Source organism: Xenia sp. Carnegie-2017, unplaced genomic scaffold (assembly GCF_021976095.1).
Source record: "Xenia sp. Carnegie-2017 unplaced genomic scaffold, XeniaSp_v1 HiC_scaffold_4, whole genome shotgun sequence".
Lineage (NCBI taxonomy): Eukaryota > Metazoa > Cnidaria > Anthozoa > Malacalcyonacea > Xeniidae > Xenia > Xenia sp. Carnegie-2017.
In genome coordinates this window covers 4,905,300-4,910,969 of record NW_025813504.1, presented here as the reverse complement: position 1 = coordinate 4,910,969, position 5,670 = coordinate 4,905,300, and the positions used below count along the sequence as shown (strand labels likewise).

Sequence of the window (5,670 nt, the reverse complement as noted above, 5' to 3'; positions counted from 1 at the left end):
AAGCAAAAATTATCAGAGTGAAAATTTGCAGTTAAGGACAGCTTAATGCCCTAAATGATTATTAGGCATTTCACTTGACTATTATCTTCTTCAAGGTGTGCTATATAGCAATCACTAGTAGCATTGTATTATCAAATACAAAACAGAATGTAAACCAACATGTCTTTAATTATATAATTACATGAATGTTAAAATTGGTTCATGTGTCATGCTTACTGGTTATGATAAATATCTTTTCATATGATCAAAGCTCGTTTAAATGTAAATCTGAAATAATTTAGTCTAGAAATTATAATGATCATCAGAAAAATTACCTAGTGATCATGAAAAATACTTTGCTGTTTTGCCAAATTTCAAGGTTTATCTGCATACATAGGAAGACATTTTCACTTTATAGAAAATGCTTTCCATACATCAATAGCCCTTTGGAATTTATGGCAAACAATCTGGTATGAGCCGTGGATTAACACACCTTTACATCTCTACATGAGGTGTTCAGTTAGAAAAGGGGACAATATGTGACATGGGACAACATTTCATGCATGTGAAATACTCAGGTTTAATACCATTTCAGTCAAATTGTCAAAATAAAAAGCTTCATGGATCAGAAGACTCAAAATCACAGGTTATAGTAAACAGCTTCTCATGTAATCAATGTTAGTTTTCTCAAATCTTAAACAATATGTAGTATAACTGTCCAATGATTGAATGATCAATGATCATAAACTGAAAAGCCCCAAACATTTGTTTATGATAAAGTAAATAATAGTATGGCGCCTTATGGCTACAGATTTTTTGTCCATTGAAATATATTTGCAGGAATGTAGGATTTCGCTGCCATATAACGGCCACGATTCCCAAGCACTAAAGAAATCATAGCTAAAAGTCCTTCGTCAACAACAATTTTAGAAGCATAAATCTGCTTACCATACGCCATATTGACATAAATCGCATCACACACTCGCATAAATTGACTTTGATATATTACATTCATGCATACACTTCACTTGTCCTTTACTTACGATTTTGTTGATGTAAATTTCTGCTGATAAAACTCAAAACAACGTTGGCTTGCTTTTAACATCAATGACTGAAATGTCGCTCGCGAGATCGTCTTTGCCAAGCATTTACAATTCATCCATAAACTTTTCGCCCTCTTGAAAAATTCCAGTTTGGAAAGCAGCATTCATGTCAATATATGAATTTGTAAAAGATATCCATAAATTCCATCTGATTGTAGTTTAGTTTCTATCATGCTTTAGAAAATTATTATGAAACGATCAAACATTCAATTCAGACAGTGCGCTTGACTATGTTAGTTCAGTTGCCTATCAGTCGAAATAGGTCAAACCAATCACAGTAAGACAAAAATTTAAACGAATCAATTACACGATAGCAAGTGGACTCCCTTATAGGTCCGGCCACCCCGCTTATCGGTCGAGATTATTCCAGATCGTCCACTGATCTGGCTATTGACCAATGAAATAAGCGTTTTTGGCGTTCTTACACTCCTTTATCCGTCGAACCAGTCAAGCCACCCCGCTTATCAGTCAGTTATTCCAGGTCAATTAAAATTCAACTGACCTGGTTACCAAGGAGATATTCATTGGATTAGTCATTAGTTTTCAATAATAAATAAAGCTGGATTTTTATCACGAAGTAAATGCGATAATAAGGTAAGAATAATTAATGAATTTTTAATTGATATGAATAGGTAATTTTTGAGTTTCAAACATCAGTAGCGCGACGGTTTTGACATACTCTAGATCCGCCCCTGGTTTGGAGTTAATCTCGAGCAAAATATGAAACATGGGAAGGCTTGTAACGTTAAAAGACAAATTGGATGATTTAGACGGACAAATCATGAAATTCGGTGTTTTCAAAAACTCGCCCCAGACCCCGTTGCTCAACTGACAAAGCTTTGGATACGTCTCGGCTATTTTATATAATATGAATGCTCACAATTTTAGATGAATTGGGTTGGGCAGAGAGAGCTAATTGGTTGGGATATATGTCGCATATAAACTCTACTTGTAGGACATTGATAAATAATAAAGAACATAGTTCTTTCACAATTCAACGACAGGTCAAACTTCCGGTGTTGTACAGAAGACGAGAAATGACTGTGCACTAACATGACGTCACAAACCAAATGTTTGCGTGATATCAGTTATACTAGATACGTGAACAACTTAAATTACATAATAAGTGTACAAAAGTAGCTATTCGTTTACGAATAGTAGCTATGTCGTCTATTCAATGTCACTGTCCACTTCCGAGAGCTCTTCGATGTTTTCATCTTCAGTATCGGATTCCTCATACAGTGAGCATTCAGATTCATTGGGAATGTTGACATCATTGGTTAAGTTGACAATCTAGCATGGAGAAGAAAGTTTTCCAAGCGGAAGCTCAAAACTTTTCTTCAAGCTGAACAACTCATTCCGCAATTTGATTTTAAATCTTATCAGTTCATGCTTTGAACCAAGCATGAATTCATCGCTGCTCAAATCACCAATATCAGCAAGTGCTTCATCAATTTTGAGATAAGATTGGTGTAATACAATAGAAGCCTTTCTCTTCCAAGTTTAAAAGTTTCTCTTCCTCGTCACATCGTTTTAGGATTAAGTACATTTCAAAAGCCTTCCTCTTTGTGTATACTGGGACCGAGGCTTCCTAGAATGTCATCCTCACCAGACTCAAACCCTCATAAAGGTCTGATGTAGGATCTTTCGCTTTGTCAAATGTCAGACGATCGGGTAAACTGTTTATAAAATCATGAAGAGAATCAATGGCAGCATTGTGTTTCTCAATTGTTAATTTCATCTTGTTCGTGATCTTGGTGATTTGCCTGACAAGCGAGTGGCAATTTTCTGACCATCTAAACAAGTAAAGGAATACAAAATTAACATTTACAAGAACAACAAAAGACAGATATGTAACATAGCTTAGGTTACAAGTATTCGAAATTTACAGTGCATTACAGTACCTGCATACTTCTTTCTCAATGTTATTAAGAAATGCCTTTCTATGGAAAGTCCATGTAAAGTCCGACAGTATCTTTCGTTTCTTTTGTATGACTTGCAATGCAACGTCAAAATTAGGATGACCAGGTTTCCATCTTTCTTTTACAGAATGCTTTCGTTCAATATCTTTTAAAATCTTTCGAAACCTGTTTACATAAATTTTGCGCGTATGTAAAAAAAAATTTAAAGCAAAATATTGCTTTGACACATTTATACATACTGGTATAGTTTTTTCGACATCTGATGAATTGAGTAATCTTCAGACGTTATCTCTTGGTTTTCTTCAAAACATCCGAATGATGTAGCACTAAGAATTTAATAATTCACCAATTAGGCTCAAAAGAAATATTAAAACGTCTATAGGCATGTATTATAGAGAAATAGCCAGTTTAGTACATTAAAAAACCTACCTTAGTTGGTTTTTTAGTAACCTACCAACTACAGGTAGTTCGCTAAATAAACCTTCATTTCTTGTTGCGTTTTAATTTTAAGTTGTAGACATTTTGCTTCGACGTTAACGATTTTCCTGAAACAAATCATATAAAAATTAAAACAATTAAGGCGCAACAAACAAATAAAAACATTTTCATTGTGTCAACGCATAGTTAAAAAATGAAGCAATGACAATATTCAAGCACCTGCATTGCTAAAATTTCTTCGAGATAAGTGAAGAAGCGCGTCTGTCAAAAGATCTACTCTTCTACTGGCAGACATCTCCTTAGTAATTGCTGAGAACCCACGAAGGTAAGCCCAGAGCCTTTCAATAGCCTCACCATCTGTAAGACCAAAACCATCGAGCCTTCTAGGACTGAGCTTGACCTGTTTTTTTTGAAGATAATAAAAAATAATATTTTACCTACGGGGACTTTTAATCAAGGAAGAAACCAGAGCAGAAAAGATTGTCTTTCTTCAATCGCTACATCATTACCCAGGGATGTACTTTTCTAGAGGGAGGGGGTGCTCTAGTTTGGATAAAATTCTAGTGGCTGCTTGTTGCCGTAACATGCAAGACATTTTTCGTTAAATTTTGTTACTTATATACAATGATTGGAGATTTTGAAATTGTGCTCCAAACCCCAATTACGATAGCTTGATGGTTTGATATACATAAATTTCTTAGGAAATGCCACCTCATCCATCTCCACTAATCAAGGTTGGAGGAGAGCACATTCCTCCGCTATCCCGCCTCTTAATCCATCCCTGTCAATACCAGGTACAAAGCTTTATTCATTACCTGGCATGAAGCCTTGTGTCCATAACAATGAAATATCGGCACCGAAATTGACACTTTTGACAAAATGTCATGCCTCTTGTTTGCCTAGAACGATACCAATTTATTCAAAGTTTAGTTGGTGAATGAACTTGTCCCACATCATACATGCCAACATTAAGATACCTTTAAATGTGATGATAATACACATCCAATATCATACATTACTTTTAAATCAACACCAGGACTTTGGTCAGCATCTTTTAAAATGCTTTGGATTAGGAACAGCGAATACGAAATTCTGAATATTAATAATAGGACACTAAATATTATTAAAGGGTAATAATAGATCACGTTAGCACAGAATCGTTTTGTCCTTTGTCCCTTTATTTCAAAATTGACACAGGAAAAGAAATTATAACCCGACGATTTGTTGTCCATACCACCTAATCAAAGATCAACAATATTGATAATTGAATGAAGACAATTATTTAATGAGACAATTGCTTAAATTGTCCAACAAAGTGCGAAGATCATATCTTCATTCAATTTCAAACACGCACTTCATACAACAATCTTTAATATTGATAATTACGTGCAAACCTGACAGTTTACACAATCAAGACATAGACCATGTATAAACATGATAAATTAAAGGAAAAGAAAAAAATTGGCTGTTTGTAATTTTGATTTTAAATCCACGTAGCTACTTACGTATGTATCAGGGCCCATGGACCTGCATGAAGCATAGACCCACTTTTCTCAGGGGCGAAGCCTGCCCAATCTTTTACTCTTACGATGCAAATTTGTCAGCAAAATTGTTAATAATTTCTTTAGAAAATCAAATCCATTCATTGTTTTTCCAGTGATTGAATACAAAATATTTGCAATGTAAAATAGGCTGGCTTTGCCATTGCTTTTCATTGGACTACAATAAAGTTTGTTTTCAAACTATTCACTCCCCCTTTCCAGAATACTTTTGAATAGGCTTCAAAGTCCTTCATCATGCAATAATTACCTCTCCTACTTTGTTATTAGACTTGCTATAATCATCAACAAAATCATCTACTTCATCCTGATCAGCAAACTTAAGGCAGCCACGGTTTGGGACAGCAAAACTATTCCCTGCCAACTTTTTGCGAGTTAGACCAAAGCAAGCATCCATGGAATGAATGGCCACACCTAACTCACCAGTCTAAAGCAAACAAAGCTCTTTAATAAAATGAAACGAATTTTATGGTAAACATGTAACACTTCATATTTCACAACAACTTTAAATGTTCTGATAATATATGTGACAAAAAACATATAATTTAAAATAGTTCACAAAGCAAATAGTAGAAAAAAAGAAATCAAATACTGACTTGTGGGCAAAGAGGGCAATTTCTATAATCAATCAGGTCTTTCTGTATGAACTTTAATGATCTGACTTGGTGT

General features: G+C 34.6%; 1 long non-coding RNA gene across 2 annotated transcripts; it reads right to left on the bottom strand.

Moving 5' to 3' along the window:
• Window positions 1-3,524: 3,524 nt before the first annotated feature.
• On the bottom strand, window positions 3,525-5,670 carry LOC124455530. Of its 2 annotated transcripts, none has more exons than XR_006951895.1 (6): window positions 5,598-5,670; window positions 5,252-5,428; window positions 4,420-4,534; window positions 4,258-4,341; window positions 3,662-3,842; window positions 3,525-3,549 (listed from the first exon to the last, which is right to left on the bottom strand). It is a non-coding gene; the product is annotated as an uncharacterized LOC124455530 (long non-coding RNA). The 2 variants fall into 2 exon arrangements; XR_006951896.1 differs by having other exon boundaries at window positions 3,662-3,799.